The sequence below is a fragment of the Colius striatus genome, chromosome 1, assembly GCF_028858725.1.
Source record: "Colius striatus isolate bColStr4 chromosome 1, bColStr4.1.hap1, whole genome shotgun sequence".
Classification (NCBI taxonomy): Eukaryota; Metazoa; Chordata; class Aves; order Coliiformes; family Coliidae; genus Colius; species Colius striatus.
Window position 1 is genome coordinate 151,958,081 of NC_084759.1, and position 22,337 is coordinate 151,980,417.

The window sequence follows — 22,337 nt, forward strand, 5'->3', positions numbered from 1 at the left end:
AAGGAAAACATTCCGGGAGGGGTGGGGGGGGGCAGGGGGGAAACACATTCTTCGTGACCACTCAGCAAAGTAATCCCACTTAAGGAGACAGCTGTAGTTCAGAAAACTGCAGCCCATCCCTGCTGTTCAAGCTGTTTTGCTGGAAAACTTGTTTTCAGAAGGCATAATGGTCTGCAAAAGTTCTGATCAGGCATGTAGAATTCCCTAAGGACACTGCATGAGAGAGGGAGGAAGAGCATGCAAAGTTTTAGTCTGTCCTTATTATCTCAGGGTCACTTTTCATCCCTTCCCTAATATTCTCATTTAAATCTAAAAAGGTATCTGCCAAGAAGTCTCTGGGACACTGAAGCATAAGGTAGCTCTTCCAATAAAAGGTTCTCAATCAGTTAGCACTTCCTATCACCTCTGTCAACTCCAGGTTTCATTTCATCGCAACAGGGAACAAGGAATAAAACAATTACACCTAAATACAGAGAAGAAAAATATGTTTCCGGCTCCCTCTTTTATAGATAAAATATTTAGCATATATGTGGCTAAAGTTATCTTATATAAGCAAGTATTTTTGCTTATGTTAACGGAGAAATTGCTTTTATCTCAGCATTGATGATACTTTCTTGCAGCTATTAGAGAAAGTACCAAGAATCAGTAGGAATACATCTGGCAAACCTTTTCCGAAAAGATTATTTCTACATTGCATCAGGGAAACAAGTTTCTCTAGACACTCAACCTACTGTGTCAAACTGTATCTGTGTACAGTCAGCCTTCTGCTCTGTCTCCTGTTATTATTTCAAAAGGTTCTTCTCCACCATTAATGGCAGGCAAAAATTTCTCTGGCACAGAAAAGTCAACTACTTTTACAGGGTCTAGGTTTGACGCTCGATTCTTCCAGGTATAACACAGGGACTCATTGAGAGGACCTACCTCTGTTTGTGAAGGAACTCAGAGGTAAGGGGCAGGAAGAAACACATCCTCTTTCTGGACAATGAGAACAACGGCAACTCCTACACTGAAGGAAAAGCTATGTAACCTTAAGCTCCAGGACGCTGGGTTGAAAACAACCTCACAAAGCATAAATTTCAAGTTAAAGATGGTCTGAAAAACTTTGATACATTCTGAATGCAACACTACCCTGTACAGGTCTTGCAGAGCTCCACGGCTCCTAACTTAGCTACCCACTACAACCAATTTTAGAGAAAGCCCCCAGTGCAGCCGAGGGCACAAGGAACACTTGCCTCACCTGTTCACCTCCATCTCATGCTTGTTTTCTGGTTAGCTTGTTCTTCTCTTGACCTGTACTTTCTTCTCTAAATGTCAAATATATCAGTCTTTAAAAAGGAACAGCATTAGGCATCTCTTATTTTAGAATTCACCCAACCATACCATCCTGTCTGCATCTCCTGAAGTGCTGATTTTTGTATTAAAGGAGAAGAAAGGAGTCATCTTTCAATTTGAAACGAGTGAAAGCAAGGGCACTTGAAGTACAAAACTAGACTGAACTGTTACGGTCATGGCTATATGCGATATAAAGTTTTCTTTTTATTCTAAAAAAGTTATTTTCCTATAATGCTGGAATAGAGAAAACTATCCCTTTCAGACAGGAGACTGCCATACAATGACATTCCACAGTCCCAGTAAGAGAAGGGAAATATCATGTGGAAGTTTCCAACAAAAGTTTTGCTTTCCAGAATAGCAGGGTAAAAAACAACATGCAGAAACACTGACTATGAAGTACCAGAACTGTTTCAAGCATTTCCACCATAGTTAACAACACCTTCCACAACCACAGACACTACAGTGCTGTGGTGGTGAAACAATTAAGATGCTGCCCAGAGAGACTGTGGATGCCTCATCCCTGGCAGTGTTCAAGGCCAGGCTGGATGGGCCTCTTAGCAACCTGGTCTGGTGGAAGGTGTCCCTGCCCATGACAGAGGGGCAGATGATCTTTAAGATGATCTTTAAAGGCCCTTCCAACCCCAAACATCCTATGATTCCATTATATTCTTCTCCTTCTCTACATGGAGAGCTGAACCATTACTACAGTTATACTTTTTCCTGATAGGATTGGTATAATATAGCATGGCAATATTTATCAGTTAAATCTACATCAAGTATTTGGAATAATAAAGAACTAAAAGTTACCTATATAGTTCTGCTCATTAGGAAAACACCTTAAAATTTGCTGTGTAAAAAGACTATCATCTTCCTCTACATAGTGGAAGTTAAACTGTCTGTGCACATATATATGCCAGCACCACCCAGACAGTGTGTTGGTAATTTTTAGAAGTTACATCAGTTTGTCCAATAAATTAGCAATACCCTTCTTAAAGAAATATTAGTCCTAATTTATCTTCCTCATCACAACCGAGTTCCCATTTTATGTTTGCCATCACATACTGCATTAAACTGCAAGTTCAAGTTCACCTACAGAAAACTTTGACTTGGGAAGGGCCATTAAAACAATTCAGAATAATTTACTGCGTAACAAAAGGTCAAAGACCTTAGTATCTGTTATAAACATTCATACCGCAATATAACTCAGATGATAAAAAACAAATGAAATGGTTTAAGTCACCAAGCTTAAGTCATGATGAGTTTTGTGCCTGTGGAGAAATCTTACTCTGTACTTATTCTGCTCTCAGAAAGGAAATTTCCTTTGTCAGTAAGCAGACACACGTCCATTTGGAACACAACAGTTCCAAGTAACCAATTACTTAGTGTACACAGTCACCATATAGAGTAACAGATTCTAGCAGACAATTACTTAATTATTGTACATAGTCACCATATACCTGTATCCATATTTCCATATCTATTTATTATAAAAATTCCGTGAAGTCTGAATACGTTTCACTTGATAACAAAAAGAGATAAAACATCTCTAACTCTGAGCAACAGAAAGACATCTGAACAATGTGTATGAGAATATATTAAGTAATAGTCTGCTAAAAAAAGTAAATTCCATTATCACAAAATATTTCTTTCTTGGACTACTCCTGACATATTTACAAGAAAAAACAACTAAAAAGATATTATACATATTTTATATACATAAATTATTTTCTAGATGGTTGCCAGCTATCAGCAACATATTAATTAAATTGCCTATCTCTAGAAACCTTCACGTCCAATCCATCCCTTCTCATCCGTTCCACTAATTGTGAAAAACACAGCTACCCACCCTTGCAACCGCCCGAAAAAAGGAAGAAAAACAGACCAAAGAAAAATGTCAATACCTTTCTCTCTGTTTGAAGCTCTGAATGACATAGCCAAAAAAGAAGCCAGAGAGTATTTTTCTTCGTCTGTATTAAAAGAAAATCTGTCAAAGTTCAATTGACCTCATCAACTAACTAGTTCCAAGTGCTTAGCCAGGAACTGTCTCATCCAGTTCACTGGTTTGGTTTGACTTCAGATTTACGTTCAGTATCTGTTGCCAAGTTTTTACATTTAAGCATCTTGTATTTGTTCAAATATGTCTAAGTCCCAAGACAGACTACCAATTTAAGAAAAAGAAATCAATTATGAGCATAGCAAGACTGCATTAACTTGCATTAATTGGCAAGCAGACATACAGTGTATCAATCCCTGACAAGAAGAGCTTACTGACTAAAAATTTACCTACAAACTGATACAACAGTTGTTTTATTTGCTCATATTTGGAGAAGAAGATAGGAGCAACTGTAACTCATTTTTAATTGAAATTTTGCTGTAGGTTTCTCCTTTTTTTTCCCTTGGGTATTTAAATAAAGTCTCAGTATGTCAGTAAAACTTGCTGGATTGAGTGTTAGCCACAATTGACTGGTTAAAGTCAAATCTACTGCACTTCCAAAGTTGACTAAGAGACTAAATTCAAGTGAACTGGTGAAGTCTTGACCTTAAAAGAAAAACACTGATGAATGTGCTCTCATCATCACTACAAACAATAAAAAGGGAAGTAAACTATTACAAGAACATGCTTTATATCTTAGATTTTAAACAGGAAGCTGTCCAACAGGGAAAACGAAAAGTCTAACTGCAAAGGACTGTTAAAGTTGAGTTGTAAAACTTCCCTAAACCTCTTTTCTTACAAGTCTGAACGCCTACTCTGCTTTCATTCAAATCAGAACTCCAGTTCTGTGTTGAGGCATATATCACAATGGATTTCCTGCTAAGACTCATTAAAATGGTAGTTCTTGATGAATAGAAGCATTCATCAGTTAAGGAGACTTCATGATACAGTTAACATTTATTAATTATTAGCTTGAATTTGCCGAAATCACTCATCCATATGGTTTTATTTACCGCTCTCAGTAGAGTCAGAATACATACATTAGAAGAAATTGAAATTTCTAGTCATGAAGATAAGCAGAATCCAAATCCTAGGTACAAAACTGTAGAAGGCATAAAGAGGTCATGGAGTCAAACCACAGTATGCAGAGCTATACTTCATTATACTTCTCTGCATGCACCACCAATACACTTGTAATACTTCCATAAGAAATAATTTGCAGCAGACAAGTATCCTTGATCAATTTTACAATTTCACTTCGCTATGTTTAAAGAGGACATGACTTATAAGTATCCTACAATAAAATCAAACACATTTCCATCACTGGAAATTGTCGGCACTACTATTCATTTAGACTCTGGACGATGCTCAGAAACGCAACGTATTGTGCTGAACAGTAACAGGCCAAAGGGCCAATTAACAGAAAACAAGGAATAGTCCATTACACTGAACACGACTGGCCTGGAATGAGGTCAGAAGGCATTAAGCCACCACAGGACCCTACAATTGCAAGACAAATCAGTGTTGAGATTATTACTTCAAGTACTCAGAACAAGTTCTCACAGCCGCTAAAGAAAAAAAAGTGAAGCGAATAAACCATAATTAAGATGAACTTGTAAATTGATGCGTTTCATTTAGTTGGACAACACCCATTTGCATTAGCTTCCAGGGCTGAAGTTGCATTTGTGTTTTTGCCTCATCATACTCTATTTAAATCAGGTTGCTAGTTTCCATCTCTTTCTACACTAGGAAACTCAATTAGAACTACGGTGTGCTTAAACTGAAAAGAAATTTAAGGTACAAGGTCACGAAGCCACCATTAAGCTAAAGCAATTGCCAGCAAAAACAATGCCGCTGTAGGCAATCCTGTGCTATTATAGTTTTGTTCCAACCCACAGAAGACTTAACATCAGGCACACAATTTCTCTACTTAACATGCAAACAGCTGTGCCTCAATTATAAACTAAGAAAAAAAGAAAGACTAATATTTGTGTGAGAAATCAAAGGCAAAAATGGATGTTAGAGGGCACCAATTGCATCACTGAGCCAAAAGAACAAAAACCCCCAACATATTAAATCATATGCTTAGGATTAAAATTTTGGACATCTTTTAGTAGATGTGCACACTAACTATGAGCCTCTAAAATGCACTTTAGCTTCAGCATGTTACCCAATAACCTGAAGTTACCATGCAAGAAAGTGGATGGGGTGGGGGACAAGACAACCCTCACTTTGACTTCCCCTTTCAGTAAACCTTGCCTTAACCAGATGGGTTCCTGTACCTCCAGTGGGCCCACTTATAACCTCACCCTCCTGTAGCCACATCAATTCATAAGTGATGTAAATCTGGGCAAGACACAGGCCTAGGGATGGTGGCAGAAGCAGAAGATTCAGAAGAATCAGCACAGAAATCACAATACCTATGACATGTGTCCCGTCCCATCTGTTCAGTGTCCTGGAGATTAACAGAACAAAACCTGATTTTTTGGGTGTAGACAGACTACTTCAATCTCCCAGTACAACTGAAGTATATATTCATGTAGTTAGTAGCCACGTTGATTCACATTGTCTGACAGGGGACTAACCTGTGAATTATTAATTATAAACATTTAGTACTCTATTTTCAAAGACCTGCCAAGATGTTGAAGTTTTCAAGACAGTTTATTGCAGTGATAAATGTCTCCACATCTGTAGTAGAAATGTTTGCAGTGCCAAGTACTGTGGCAAAGAGACTGAAGCACCTGTGGCATTTGACTCCACTACAGTTTTCAACTCAAAAGAGGAGCATTAGAGCTAACACCTGCTACACAGTCTTGAAAAGTTTTCATAATATCAAAATAGTGTTTTGGATAACAGTTTATTTCAGCATCCTACCTGAGAAATTCTTCTGATCTCCTTCCTACAGCTTTGATGGGCAAGTAATTTTCTTTTTTTAAAAAAGTATTATTATTACTCATTCATTATTGATTCACTTAAAAGATTATGGTGTAACTCTCACCACCTATTTGTCATCTTAAAACATTTTGAAGCATATCAAAGTCCACCTAAAGGAAATAATGAAAAAAGCATATTCTTTATTTTTTTCTTCAGACGAAGATACCACTCTGGCAACTTTTTGTCTTATGAGAATAACTTGAAAGACAAAAAAATAACCTCAGAACTGTGCTAGAAAGATCCTAACAGTCCATGCTAACAAAGTCCAATAAAAGGCTTTCAGTTTCTACACCCATTCTTCTAGGACAGACTGAACCTGACAATTTAGTCTTCCTGTTTATGCAGGAACAGCCACATGCTACACAGCAGTGCAAACTCTGAGGTCGAAGTCTCTTCCCAAATCAGATCTTGCCTATACAAGTCAAACAGCCAAGAGATGACACCACATTTCTAAAAGAACCACAGAACTCACCAGCTTGGTGCTGGTCATACTCACTTCGAGGTTCCAGGTCAGTAAATGTGGGAAGTTCAGACCCCCATTTGTATGAACTACTAGCAATTCTGCAGCTACCTCAAGAGTTATAGAAGATTTTACCTGTCCACCTCCGGAAAGGCAGTGCACACACTACGAAGAAATGCAACAAATAAAGCTATCGAGAAGGAGAACGGGTCAATTTAAACAGTTCCACCTGACATGGAGTATCACAGAACTGCTGCATGATTTCACTCTAGTTATTTTTACAAGGTCAGATTAGCAGCACAATCTTGTGTTTATACAGTTTTGGCAATTGTGATTAACAACTTCAAAACTCTTTTGTGCTAAAGGCAACTCCACTTACATTTATCAATTGCTTTCCCCTCATTACCACTTTCTAGTTAACAAAAACATTTGCTTATCTCATTTAAACTTTGGGAGAGAGCACTAGGGTTGCAGACAGTGCACCTATGAGTCAATACCTATCTGCACCATGATTTGCCATTTTTAGTGGAATGCCACGGAGAACTGAACTTAGTCACATTGTTACCTAGTGACTAATTTCAAAAGCATCTTTACACAAGCAGTAACTGATTAAAGTGCTGTTACTCTAGTGTTAAAACGGGAGATGTATACAAGAGTCAAAGATGTGTAATTTAATCTTTCGAGCCATGGTTCAACAGTGTCCATGCAAATTAACTTATATTTCTTTATAGTGTTGGGCAGAGGCACAGAAATCATAGTCTGCTGGCCAAAGTCCACCTACAATATCTCTTCAAGTCTGACACGGAAATTTCTTCAACATTTCTTGAGAGATTACTCTTTTTAAGACAGACCTGCCCAACTAAAAAAAAAAAGTAACAAACAACACTTGGGTTCTTAGTCCACTCTGACTGAGTGTGACTCAGGACATCATCACACAGGATAGAGAAGAAAAACCTATGGGAAAAGAAAGATGAAGAGCACAAATAGTGTTTCAAGAGGGAAGAAAAAGGAGGAAGGAAAAGGAGCTGTGAAGAGCTTCCCAACCAATGCAGTTTACTTCTGAAACAACCCACCAGAAGCACGTTATCACTTTAAAATTCACTTCACCCTGTGTTTAAGCAAATGAGATGCAATTCTTATTAAGCCCATTGGGCACACACCATCCTCAGGGGCTATGAAACTTGTTACTTTCCACACCTACTGCAGACAGGTTGGTAACGATATCACTAAAAGCCGGAGAACTTTTCCTACTCGGTTGGAGGTGATGACTGAAAGCATAAGCTATCTACAGGAGTTTTTACTGCAAGCTTCATCTTGCCCTGTCACTCCCTCCTCCCTCTCTCCTGGCTTCACTGTACAGACCAAACCGAACGAGGAAGTCGAGATCTGAGGGCGGAAGCCAAGCCCATTGCAATGTCTGCAGGAGGATTGTCAGCCTGTGACTCAGGCTGCAGCCCTGACAGCTGCCAAACGGTCCTATTCTCCCCTACCCGTTACTTTCAAAGGATGGACACTTGAACGCGAGAGGGGAATGGGAAGGGGCGAGGGGGAGGACATGGACACGACGCACCGGAGGGAAGGGAAGCGAGGTCGGTCCGCAAAAAAGAGCGCGAATAAACGCCTCCTCACCTCCGAGAAGGCCAGTTAGCAGGGCGGGGAGGGAGGAGGGAGGCAACTCCCTGAGCATAATGCAACCGGTGCGGCGCACGGCGCGGCGGCACAAACGCCCCCGGAGGAGAGGGGGAGGGCGTGGAGCACCCCAGGCACAGCAGGTCGGAGCCCAGGCGGGCTGCTCACCGCCTGCCTCCCGCCGGGTAACGCAAAGGAGAGCAGCGAGGGAGCGGTACCCTGTCGCCCCGGCCGGACAAAAGAGGCGCGAAACCCTCGAGAAGGAAAGCGCGGCGCCAGGGAGCGGGGACGTAACCCGGGGCCACTCGCGCCCACCGCCCCACCCTACCGGCTTCACCTGAGCCCGGCAACGGCGGAGGAAGGGAAACGCCGCGGCCGAGGCGGCTGCTGCTGCTCTCCTCACGGCGCAAGAGTGTCGTCCTCACGCTGCCGGCTCCACCGCAGGCACCGCGACCGCCTCTCGCGCACCGGCACTGCGAGGCGCCCGGCCGGGAGGAGCCGCCGCGGCCCAGCAGCGCCGCCGGCACGCCCCCCGCTGCCCCCGCCGGCCAATGGCGGCGCCGGCTGCGGAGCGCTGACGGCCGCCGCCGCCAATAGAAGCCGCCCGCGGGGCGGAGGCGAGGGCTTGAGGAAGTTGAGGAAGGGGGCGGTGCCTCGCGCCCTCTGCCGTTAGCAACGCCCGGGCGCGCGCGGAGCTCCGCCCCCCGCCGGCCCCGCTCCGCTCCTGCTGCTGCTCGGGCGGGGCGCGGAACGACGCGGTAGCGGCGGCTCATACCGAGGGCACGGGCGGCACGCCCCGGCCTCCACCCGCTGGCCCCGGGACTGGCCGCTCCTCACTGCCCCCCCCCCCCCCCCCCCCGTGCCCCTTTTTCAACCCCCCCGGGTCGAGCCGTGCCAAGCCGCTCCCACAACCCCCCGCGCCAGGCCGTGCCAGGCCAGCCCCGCCCCACAATGCCCCGCGTCGGGCGGGCAGCGGCGGCCCGCGGGCGGCCTCGGCCCCTCCGGAAGCGCTGCCTCGCTGGCACTGCGCAGGGCCTCTGCCCGGCCATGGGGGTCGCAGCGACGAGGGCGACCTCAGCCTCCGCTACCGGGGCGACGGGTTGTGGCCCCGGCCTCGGAGATTGGGGGGAGGGGAATCCCCAGGCTGTCAGGAAGTCCCCACCCAGCTCTCTTGTCATCTAGTGCGAGCTGACCGCGATAGGGAAACGAGAGAGAGAATTGGGTTTCATCCGATAAAGGCACAGAACCAGGGCAAGCAGAAGCATCGGTGTGAGCGGCCCCTGATGCTGCCGAGGCGCTTGAGCAGCCAAGCACATGCGTTAAAGGCGTGCCAGAACAGTGGAGATGGAAAAAGGCTGAGGTGGTGCAGTTGCACCTCTTTGCATTCACTACAGCGCTCTTCAAGGCAGAACCTCAGGACCCTGTAAAAGGAAGCCGCAGGCAAAACAAAAGTCCTTCTGGAAAGACTACAGCATATATGGGTCCATAGGTCAGACCCAGCTATGCAAATGAGGTTTACTGCACATTTTACAAGCGGGCAGAAGTACCAGGCTCCCTCACTTTGGGGCTTCCTGCTTTATGCAAGGAGGGCAGATTGTGCAGGTGAAGGTGCCAGTGACAGAATATGCAAAGTGAACTTTACCAATGACAGTGTTAACAGCTGGAAGAGGCAAATGGAAGTGAAAGAGGCTTGAATAAAGACAAGTTGCCTGAGAAGTGTCTCCAGTAAGCATCTCTCATCCCAGTGAAGCGCTTCAGGGTTAGAAAGATTCACCGTGGCAGTTTGGAAACAGCGCTAGACCTTTGTAGAAGAAACAAAAGGCAGTGGGAGGAATCATTGAAAGGTTTATATACCTGAGTATCAGGTATACAGAGGTGTCCTGGTTAAAAGCAGAAATGAGAAATGTAAATACAGGTACAAAACCAAAATGAGAATTTAATGTGGTAGTGAGAGGACAACACACAGGATAGGTGTTTACCAGTACATCAAGGCAGAGAAATGAAAGGAAGCTAGAATTGTGACAACCAGAGCTACCTACATAACGAGACACCTTAGATGGTGAAACAATCTGTAATATGCAGTGACCTAGTTTGATCCAAGGGAAAAAAAATGACCAACATATCAAAAGGATATTTACTGGATGAACAACAGGGCTTTAAATTCTTCCATGAAAATGAAGCAGAGTGGAAATAGTGGAAGTAACTAAATGTATTGAAAGCTGTTTTTAGAACAGGACAGGCTGTCTCTTCACCCAAGTGGCCGTGTAAGGAAAAGTCAGGGAAGGAAGGCAGTGTTAAGTCTAACCAAAGCTTTTGAAGGAGAAAAATACCGGATCATATCTGAGAAAGCAAATACAAAAGGCAGAATGAACTGACAGCAGTAGAAATGTGGGAATTAAAAGATAGTGACTTCAAGCATGGAATGCAGACATAAAAAGGCTGCCACAAAGTTGGTTTTGAAGAATGTTTGACACTGGACATTTAAAATTTTATTTTATGGCTCTCATATGAGATCTCAGCATCAGGAAGAGCAGATTAAAGCCCAAGGTCTTCTTAAGGTTTCACTCTTTTATTTTCCTTCCTTTGTTTTTTTTTTTTTTTTAAATTTGAGAACTTGGTCTCACTCCTGTTTAGTCAGTATCAAAATTTTCTTGATTACTTCATCCGTAAGGCATCAACACCAAGTTCAGAACAAAGATTGCTGCAGGTTTACATCATCCTTTAACAAGACAGCGTATCCCACCTCTTTTGAAAACTCTTTGTATTTCCCTCACAGTCAAGATTTGTAGGTGTGTGGTAGCTGAGGCAAGTCAGATCTGAAATGTTTGTTTTCTGTAGCTTCATTAGTTTGAGAATAAGTGCAACAGGTTTTTGTGTTGACCTGGTGGCAGGAAGTTGCCCAGGAAAGAAGACACACCTCTGAGAGAAGCAAGTATAACCAAAAAAAGCTATTGTGTTATACATCTTTCACTTTCTACACATTCACAGGATGTTTACTTGCATCCTTCTGATCAACTTCACTCACAGTTTGCATTAATGCTTGCGAGCCAGCATCCTTTGGAAGAGCAAACCTGTAATGGTCATTGAATTCTGAAAAATACCACCTCACACAGAATCAGAGGGTTACAGAATGGTAAGCAGGTTCACCTAGATCAAGTTGCACAGGAACACATCCAAGCGGGTTTTGAAAATCTCCAGAGAAGGAGATTTCACAGCTTCACTGGGCAGCCTGTGCCAGGGCTCCCTCACCTGAACAGTAAAGAAGTTTTTCCTCATGTTTAAGTGGAAGTGTTTGTGTTCCAGCTTTTGTCCATTACCACTGGTCCTATCACAGGCCACTATAGAAAAAAGTGTTGCCCCATCCCCTTTACATCCACTTGTGTTAATGAGGTTCTCCCCTCAGTCTCCTCCAGGCTGAACAGTCCCAGATTCTGCAGCCTTGCCTCATAAGAAAGATACTGCAGTCTCAACAGCAGAGACATTTATCTGTTTGGTAGGAATAAATTAATGGTACTGTAGTATTTCTAGTGGAGAAAAAGAAATCTACTAAGCAGCGAGCATCCAGAGATAGCTCTTCAATTTGCCAGCTTTAACTGCAGACTAAACATGCCCTCTTTGCTGCACAAATGTTTTCCCCTACAATGGTCTAATCCAAGACAGTTGGGCTTGTTGGCAGAGAAGCCTGCACTTCAGTGATCATCCATAAATGCAGGGACGTTTTATTTCTGTACCTGACAAACAGGTAAAATGGCCACATCGTTGTGGTGAATAAATTCTAATGCTTTGCGAGGCAGAAGAAATCTCTTCCAAAACTCCTTTCTTACTGACAAACTTGAGTGAGTGAGACAGGAAGAGTGAGAGAGACAAAAGGTGTTTACTTTGTCGGAGAAGTCACGTTGCTAAATGTTTTAACCACAGTGGCTTTAGACAGAAACCGCACACGTACACTTCTGGAGAATGTCACAATCTGGTATTGCTAAGAAGCCTGAGCTCTGCTTCTTCAAAAGCCTGAAACATCAAGTACTTTCAGTGCACATTTATAATTAGCAGTTTTCCAAAAAAGCAGTTGTGGAGTGGCTTTAATACGTACAACCCACACAGAGCAGCGGCTATAAATGCAGAAGGGCTTTCATGTACTGCAAGGAAAGGAAATGTCTCTTTGGAGGTGAGTGGGTAGAAGAAAGCCACTTATACCTGTGGACTTCTAAATTTGACTGCAATTTAGGCACCATCTCTTACCACATAAGTTCCTTTTCCTCTTACGCCAATTCTTCATTGTTCTGCTCCCATAACAAAAGTCAAATTTTAACTGGGAGAATGCAGAAGGTGGAAAAGCATGAACTTAAGATGTGGACAGAGCGAAGGCAAGTGATGTTTCCACTGGGGGGATCAGAGCTTACAAATTTAGTGACTAACCATTTTAAGGCCAAATTCTATCACTGTTCATCCAAATCCTACACCAGGAGCAGCTGACATAAAAGAGCTGCACTGGACAGTAAAGGAAACATGGCCCTGTAACCTGTCTCAGAAGCAGCCAGTAGCAAATGTTAGGAAGAAAATAGCCCTTTTCTCACAGAATGATGTTACCCTTTAGCATAACTACCCAACTTCTGGCATGGCTGTGAAAAAAGTTCAGCTTAATTGGCTTGGTTTTGTACGTTGGGGTGATTCCATCGTGCCTTCTTCATGAGCAAAGCTGGTTTAAGATGTTGTCTATTCTCCTGCTAGCCATGCATTCCTAGTGCTGTGTCACAGCTTAGCACAGCTCCAGCGGTGCTGATGCAGATGTTTCAAAAGCCATATTGTAAACTGGATCACTGAAGTAGAGGTAAAAAAAGAAGGTTAAGGAAAAAAAAAGATCAGTTAACTGATCTAGTTTATAGGCCCACAGAGAGATGTTACCAGCACAAGTGAAGGGATTAAACTGAGGCACTGTGACAGGAGTCTTTCAAATTGACTTTGCTGATGAAGAAGATTGAAGAGGAAACTATACCTGCACCCCAGGACCAGGGAGGAGGGGAGGGGCCATACCTGGCACACTCTAGCATTTAAAACAGTTATTCTACTTTTCACCTCTCCCCAACCCTCCACCCACACAGTCCTGTGTGAGCAACCCGCTGAACTCCTGCTCCCTTATTGTGGTTCTTCCTTCAGTTTTAATAAAAGGAATGTGTTTTACCCTAACGACAAGATCTGCATCTGAAAAAGGAAGCGTTTACATACAGCATCTCTGTTCTTTTGGGATACTGAGGCATAAATCTCTACCCTTTGGTTTGTGTAGTGCAGTAAGTATCTTTATCTTGTGCCAGAAATGTGCCATTTATCTTGTCCCTTCTTTCAATAAAATGGGAGTGACACTGTCTTGTGAAAGGGACCTTTATTAGGGAAGCAGGTTATCAAACAGCCGTGCTGTGGCAGAAGTCATGGAAGTATCCTGAGAAACACACCTAAATGAAGACTTCTGTTTTAGGCAGTGGAAAACTCTTCTTGGAGCTTGGAAGTTCCTCCAGACCCTGAGATGAGGTTACAACTCCATTAGGCATGGTTAGAGACACTACATTCCTGATATGACATACTAAGAATAATGGCCCAGAGCTCTTTACCTCCAAGGAATGGTACAATCATCTCTACCGTCCAAATGCCAGCACAACCCTAAGCAACAGACATATTTTTTTAGTTCAGTATATCCCCTTCCTAACCTGGCTTCCTCTAGCCCTGTTCTCTTGCAGCTTTACATTTGTAGAAAGCTGGTGTCCAACATCATTATACAAAAGGACCAACAGGAATACAAAACATCCAGCAAAAGTACCTTAGCCCTAAACCTGTGATTTGACATCTGGAGTTTTCTGCCTTGGGCCTAACCAGACTTGTCCAAAATGCAGAACTCATCCACTTACCTGCCTTAAATAAGCACAGTGACACTTTGCTGCAGAAAACAAACATTTTCATACAATCTGTCACAATTCAGCTCCTCCATGGATAATTCAGCCAGTACCGGGCATGTAATTTTAGGCTTCTCTGTCCTGGCCTCACAGATTCCTAGCTCAAGCAGTGCTAAGGGCCCTTTATTAACATCTCAAATACTTCTTTTTTTCTTCTTCCTTTCTCAGAGAGGGTAGAAATGCTTCAGATTCCTGAGCTGAGAAGGGCTTGGGGGCATTCTTTTTACTCTGCAGAGGAAAGCTGAAAGCTCCTCCCCAGCCTCTCTGTCCCCCTGCACCTGTCCTGCTTGTGAGGCTCAGGTAGCAAACACACTTGACAGGCTTCAGTCAGATATCGATGGGGAAAATATACTTTAAAGAGGTTGACAAATCCACCTAAACACCATTTAATTCATCCTGGTAAGGTAGGGCTGTGGAGAGCTTTATGCCACCTTTGCTTCTTTCTCTTTTCCTTCCGTAAGTCTTAGGCTGGGCCCTTTTTTCACAGAACCAAGAATCCAGGAGCAGAGTGACTGTGCTATTTGGAAGACAGGACTAATTTCGGAGAAGGCATAAAGGTGAGAGTGTTTTAACTACTTCAGTTTTGTCATTGTTTTCATTGCTTTTCAGCTTCAGTCACCTTTAATGCACCTCTGAACAAAAGGCATCTAACTGTTCCCTCTTCCACTCCCCGTAAGAAGATAGTCTCCTTCCCACCCAAAAATTACATGACAGCACCCCAACTTTCAGCTTGCTGCCTTTCCTGAGGTTACTGTATGAGCTTTTGCTGCAGTAATGTTGCCTCTCAGCTTACCTCATGTTTGCTGTTTGTTTTTGGGCTCAGCCTGCAATAGTAATCAAGGCCAAATATTTGCTCAAATGAAGTGGCTTTGTGGTTCTCATTCCAGGGAGCTGGCTGAGGACAAAGTGAAACTAGCTTGAAATATTCTAGTATGCCCAAGAGATGGTAGGAAGAAGGGATTTTTTTTCCAGTGCTGTGGAAAGTGATCCAGATTCTCATTGGACCTTTATTGTGGGAACTGCAGGGGAACTAACTCGTTTGTAGCCTGCCACAAAGACACCACTCTTGTCTGCCAGAAACCAAAGTTAGTCCAGTCAAAGCCAAACCTTGGGACCATTCTGTTGGGCTACAACTAGAAAGAAGACTCAAAGTGAAGTTACTTGAACGTTCCTTCTCCCTCTTCTGCCAGACCCAAGCTCTCATTCTGCTGATAAGAGGAGGCTTCATCCTTTGTGCTTGCAAGTCAGCGGCAGGTCTTATAAACACACCCACAGATTCTCAGCATAACATATTGCAAGCTCTGTGCATCTCGAGCCAGCGCATGCTTTGCTCAACAACCCCCCTTTCATTTCTGCCAAGATTCCCTCCCACATTTGGGTCTTTTTTTCCTCCTCGATCCCTTGAGAGCCTCCTCAATTCTACCAGCTCCTCCGGCCTCCCACTGTCAGCATGGACTGTTCTATACAGCTTTGGCAGTCTGCTCTGCCTTCAGAAGCATATGAGGCAGTGCAGGGAGCTGGCCACAAAGAAGAGGCATGTGTTGCCCTTATTCTCAGCCCCACGTTTGAGTCAGGTGGACGAACCAGAAGACTGAACTGACAGTGCTGGCACAGAAGGCAGAAGATTCACGGGGATTTACTGAGGTGTTAGCTTTGTAGGATGTGGGAAAATACCAACAGAGATACAGGAGGTGCCATCACTGTGGGGAACCACCTTTTAGCCAAGGTGTGGATGAGCTCCATTTAACACAGTCATCTTCTTTCCCCTTTATCAGAGCATTGTTACCTGGGATTATTCTGGAACGAAGAAAGCAACTTACTGAGCATCCAGTGTGTTTGCATAACACACAATTCCTGTCAAAAATTGGTATCTCACTGAGGTGTAGCAGGCTACTGAGCTGCCCAACTGCAGGCTAGCACTGGCTCTGCAGTATTTTTCAGCTACCAAGAGATAGGAAAGTGTCAGAGGAATCAAACGCATAGAACAGAGGTGCCCGGGAACGTCTTCTGAGATTCCTCTACATGAGGTAGCACCTTTTGTTAGGTTGGAGTGTAAGAAGTCCTGCAAGCACAGCTGCCTTCAGCACTGGCTCAGAAGAAGAAAAAAGCCAAAACAGAGGTTAAAAGGTTTGGGGTTTTTTTGTTTTTGTGGAATACTTGGACTTGGAGTTACAGACTCAAGCGTGATACAAATCTAAAGCACGAAATAAGCAAATAGCTCTGTTCTCTGCTACCAAAGTGGATCAAGGCATTCAACCCATAGTAAATCCTGTCCTCTCCCTCCTTGTCTTTTCTGTTTACACATGGTGTAAAAGCATCCTTTAAACCTCTTGCTGCTCTGCCATTCTCCTGATTACAACTACACCTAACATTGAACTTGAAACACACACCTATACATAAGTTTGTGGCTAATTGTGAGACAGCACAGAGGCCTATAATTCTTTGAGCCTTAAGAGAGGAATGTACGTGTATAAAAGCCTTTTGAATGTTGTTCCTAAGCCGCCCCTTAGATGTGGGAGAGCAAAACACAAAAAGATGAAAACAAGATGCTCACCCGATGATTCAGCTTTCCTGCAAAGCTTCTAACAGCTATCCCCTGAAAATAATCACCCCAGCCCCTTTTTCCTCTTACCTAAAAGCACACCAGTGATGAGGATCATAATTTTTTTGTTGCTACTGGGAATCCATGATAAAGAGCTTGGCATTACATGGAGTGGGGAAAAAAAAGGATCCTGTGCAAGGGGGAAAAAAAAAGGTATGTGTATGTTTAGGTTTCAGGGTTATTTTTTTTAATTTAAGGAATGCTAAATCAGGTTTGGCTTTGCTAGGGGACATACCAGCAGTCTCCAAGCTCTTTTTATTATGATCTCTCTTGTACCTTAATTGAGAAAGCAGGGTGTGGAAGTTTCAACAAAGGCTTCCCTTTGTAGTGTGTTAATTAGACACAGGAGTTAACAAAACCCCTCAGTTATAAACAATTACCTTTCCCCAGGCTCACTTTCATTTTCATGCTACCACATTTTCACTAATTTTCTATTAGTTTTCCAGAGTGGACAAGACTAATTTCTAAAATTAGTCTTCTCATTAGCAAAGAAAAGGAAGAAAAAAAAAAAAACAAGCAGGAAAATATGTAAAGCAGGAGGGAAAAAAAGGTATAATTAGAAGCACTTAAAGGTGCCTTTTTTAGTGCTTCTTCAGGATACAGGAGCCCAAGGTCTTTTCAGATCTCCATACAGTCACCTTTGAAAGTGAAAATCTAGCTTGTGGTCCCCTGGTTAGTGACTCTGGGTGTAGATGCCTGGGGATGAGAAAGAATCTGTTCAGGGGTTGTGTGGCCTAAAATGAGAGCTGCCCTCGCCCCACAGGAGGGGCAAGCACAAGAAAACTCTGAGGGGCTCTGAGCAGCAATTCCTCCAGGCCCCCTCCACCCATTGCGTTTGCAAAGCAAAGTTTGCTTTCAGGAAAGGGCCCTGCTTGGCCCACAGGCCATCTTTCTGCCCTCCGGTGTCCTGGCTGGCTGCTGCTCAGCGTTTGCTCAGATCCAAAGACATGCAACAGCTCTTCCCTCCTTCCTGCCAACACCAGGCTTGGTCCCGGTGGCAGTGACCTCACCTCACATCACCCTGCCGTCCCACTGGAGAGTGACAGCCACCCAGGCACTGATACCCCTCCTCCCTCTGACTCCCAGCAAGAAAGGGAAGAAACCCAAGGGCCTGGGGCAGTCCTTCTGCCTCAAAAGTGGCAATCCCTGTAGTACTAAGGACCACTGCCATCCTAACGCTAAATGTTTTCCACCCTGCATTGGCATGAAGCCTTTCACGCCGCTGCTCTCTAATCTTGTTTTCCGTTGGCTTTTCTGGAGACGGGTCGAGCGAGGCACTTTAACCCACAGCGCTGGGAGAAGCACGTTATGATTCAGTCTCCAGTCAGCGTCACATTTCTCTCGCTGCCTGTGATAGTGCTGTTTGCCCAAGACTTTTACAACGTACAATGTGCCCAGGTATTCGAGCACAGATGAGGAGCCACGTCCCTTTGCATCCAAGGAGCTGCTCAGAAAGCAGGGAAGTAGCATTTATGTGGGACTGGGGAAGAGTAGCTCAAGCTACAGTCCCAACAGGGTCTGTGTGTCCTGGCCTGCCAGCAGACCTGGAAAAGATTTGTCTAGGGGAAAACTCGTAATTCTCAGTGGCAGCTTCCCAAGCATAGCAGTTCTCATTGGGAACAACCTTGCCTTTCCTCTCTGGAAGAGACTGAGGATAGTCTTGTAAAAATATCTAGTGAAGATAGGCATCCCCCTCCTTTATTGCTGCACATCAAACCACAGTCCTCCTTTCTCACTGCATTGCCATAGCACAGATTCTCAAGCCAAGATCGGCCCTTGTTGCTTTCCCCATGTTGCTTTCCCCAAAGAGCTTTCAAGCTCAAACAGACCGGACAAACTCAACATGAGAGACCAATCAGAAGTGAAGAAAGGCTGAGGCAGGCCCAGTAGCTCCCAGGCAGGAGCTGGGAACAGGAGACTACCCCAGCTGATGGGCCAAATCAGGGAACCAAGGACCTCACAGCAGCACAGGGCTGCTTCATGTATGGTGGAAAATGTTGAAATTGCTGTAGCTGGGGCCCACAGGAAACTTTTGGGAAGTATGTGCCGGGTCTAAGACAGGAACCAAGAGAGTCACTGTTTAAAATATGCACTGACAATGAATTGCTTCATTACTTAGAGAAAAATTGAGAAGGGGAAGGAGTAAAACTCAGCCACATCAGGAAACGGGCAAATAATTGACAGATACACCACGTCTCCTGATTGGTCTAGGACTCTGCTGCTGCTCAGCCCACAGCATCTTCCTCATCAGAAGCTTCTCTTTCCAGGAGAGACCTGTTGTTCCCCATGGGAATGCACCCAGAAGCTCATTTTTCTAGGGAGGAGAGGTGGGGGAAGGTGGCCATTTGAAGGCTTACATGCCACACCAACAGCAGGGGCAGCACAGCACAGCTGAGTCCCCTCCCACCTGGCTCGGGTCCCCAGGGCCTGTGCAGCACTAAAAGGACCCTGTGAGAGAGGTGCAGGGCTAAGCTCAACAAGATGTTGTGATCCCTGCCTACGTGCTGGCCAGCACAGTTCCTTCCCTGTCCTCCAGCCCCCTGCCTGGGTGCATCCTCTCCTGGGGGAGCTCACACCCTGGAAAAGCAGTAAGCACAAACATCTTGCGTAGAGCTGCTCACCGTCTCTACCAGTGTCTTGTTTTGTCCTGGTGTACTGTTTTCCTTCCTCCTCCACCTTCCCCTGTACACACACTCTCAATTAACTGAAGAATGAAAGTGCCACCTTTCAAACTAAGGAAGCTTTTGGCCCACCAGCTGCTGAAGAAAGGCACATAGACACGTGAGCTGCAGTCCCCCCATCCCAGCAGCCCTTAGTAAAGTGGGTCAATACTCCAGGCAGGAGGTCTTCTACACTTTCAACAGTCTGGGGAAGCAGAGCATTTCGAGAAACTGGACTTCGTGGTCTGGGCTTGCACATTGTTGAACAGAGAAACACTGCCCTTGTAGAGCTGGAGCAAGCAGAGGAAGAGTCTGGCTTGGGAAGGTGCCCAATCTGGTGCAGAGCGAGGCAGGTAACAATCACACAACTATTTATGGCTCTTTTTCCTTGCGACAACCACAGCCTTATATGGACATGAGCACTGCGCTCCAGGCAGCAGAGAGCTGCGGAGGTGGAGCCTCAAGGGGCACCCCTGATCATGCTCCCAGGCTTGCTGCCTGCACAGCCCCTGACCTCCTGCCCGGGAAAAACCCTGGGAACCCTCACTGAATCCAGCTGTTTAAATTTCAAACTACAAAACGACCCGGCTGCCCTCCCCTTCTCCCCCATACCTCCTGCTAGCTGGGGCTGTGGTGAAGCTGAAATGTCTGCATTTGTAGTGTTGTGAGTATCTGGGAACGCTGGGTTGGAGAGTCCCCCACATCCCACGTGGGAAACCTATTCCCCTCTGGTTGGGACAGTACTGAGAACAGGAAGGAGGGGAAAAAGGAAGAAACAAACAACACTCGGCCTGCCCCTCCCCAGCCCCCAAGTTGTATGTCAGACACTGGTGAGTGTGTGAAAGGCTGCAGCTGGCAAATCTGGTGCACAAATTGCATTGCAGATCCTTTTGCCTCTGGATGTGCTGCAGTGTGTACATTGGGTTCTTACACGTTTCAACCCCGTCCAGTCCACCCAGCTGAACTACCCTGGAAACAAATAAAACCAAACATAAACATGCTAAAAATGTCGCTGTCATCAGATAAGGCTGCTATGCACATAAAATTCCTGACACGAGTTCATTAAACCAAGGACATGAAAAGTTAAGCCACATGCACATGGCAGCTGGGATGGGGAGGGGGGTATGGTGAGCAGACACTCAGGCTGTGGCTCTGGTTTTGGGCCTGCTGCCAGCCCGTAGGACATCACTCCACTATGACTCAATTTCTACCCAGAGGAGAGAATTAAAAAAAAAGAGAAAAGAAAAAGATGTCCCAGCACCCACCTCCTCCTGTGAACACCAGTGTGTTTGGGGAAGGAGCGGGGCAGGAGGCAGGGAGCTGTGGCAGAAAGGCCTTGCCGAGGGCCTGGCACACACTGACCACCAGCCCTCGGCAATCTTTACCAAAACCAGTCACGTTTACCACTCCAGGAGGCAGCTGTCTCTGCTGTATAAGAGGAACCAGGCACTGAGAACTTCCCCTATAGCACACGGCTTGCAATCACAGCTACGTTCAAGTCACAGAAGCCCCACAGGATGGAGTGAGGCAGATGCCAGTGCAGGGGCTTACCCCTTCTCAGGCCCCCAGGTTTGCACAGAGCTACACAACCAGCCAGATGGAACAACCTTCCCTACCACATACTGAATTTTTATAGTTCTAAAGCAACCTTTTTAAAGAGCCAAGGGAGACAGGAGCCGTGGTACAGGTTCATGGATGGGAGTGATTTCAGGTGATCTCCCCCTCTCCTGGGCTTGCCACAGCAGCCACCCTTTAATTACTTACAAGCTTAACAAATAGAAGCTGTCTGCCATTTCTCCTGGGATGAGAGACATGGCTTAGGTTAACCTGCCAGCATGGAACATCATGTTCCTCCTCAGCCTGACAAAGGCCAGAGTTGGGGCTTGATGACTGCATGAAGCCAACCCAAGCCTGAGCAGCTCCCAGAGGAGGCTTGTTCCCTTCCCTCCTCTGATCTTCACACTTCCACTGCCAGTTCCCAGATGACACAGGCAGCTGATCCAGCTGGACACAAAACTGACCAAAAGAAAGACATTTGCAGCTTGCTCATTTCCTCAGGCCATTTGACTACCTGGGTGCTAGAGAGTCACTGTAAGTGCATGGTCATGGGCAGCCAGGCATAAGCTGTTCAGAAGCTACGAGGGAATGGCAGCCCAGGAGTGGACAGAAAGCCTGTTTTCCCATGAATGAATTTACTCCAGCCATGTGGCTGGTCACAGGGGTTGTTACAGCATCCCAGCAAGTGATGGCAATCAGTATCTGTATTAAGGAATGTCCTTTGCCAAACATATAAAATTACCAAAATCGCAGCATCATTTAGTGTAGAAGGTAACTTTGGAGGTCTCCAGTCCAACCCTCTGATCAGAGCAGGACCAGCCTTAAGGTTAGCTCAGGGTGCTCAGGGCCATATCCAGCTGAGTTTTAAAATATGTCTGAGGATGACAAATCCCCAGTCTCTGTTCTTGCCTCTTGCCCTTTCACTGAGCACTGTTGGCAGTCTGGCTCCACCTTCCCCATAACCCCCATTTGCGTAGCAGAGGGCAGCGGTTAGATGGATTCCCCTCACAAGCTTTCTCCTCTCTTTGCAAACCAACTCAGTCCCTCAGCCCTTGCTGACATGTCCAATGATCCAGCTTTGTGCTCCTCCACTGGAGTTGCTCTAGTTTGTTAACATCCCTCTTGCAAATGTAAAGGACCCTGCACTCAGCGCTGGTGAGGCTGCACCTTGAGTGCTGTGTTCAGTTTTGGGCCCCTCACTACAAGAGGGACGTTGAGGTGCTGGAGCGTGTCCAGAGACAGGCAATGAAGCTGGTGAAGGGTCTGGAGAACAAGTCTGATGCGACAT

At 45.1% G+C, this 22,337-nt stretch overlaps 1 protein-coding gene across 2 annotated transcripts in view; it reads right to left on the reverse strand.

The window, feature by feature from the left end:
* MYH9 (myosin heavy chain 9) overlaps window positions 1–8,789 on the reverse strand; it is a 73,701-nt gene extending 64,912 nt beyond the window's left edge. The window contains exon 1 of one of the 2 annotated variants that reach the window (XM_062011982.1): window positions 8,617–8,789. The gene's annotated coding sequence lies outside the window, so the exon portion shown is untranslated. The remainder of the gene's footprint in view (window positions 1–8,616) is intronic. The other variant, XM_062011975.1, reaches the window with a different exon arrangement.
* Window positions 8,790–22,337: the final 13,548 nt, after the last annotated feature.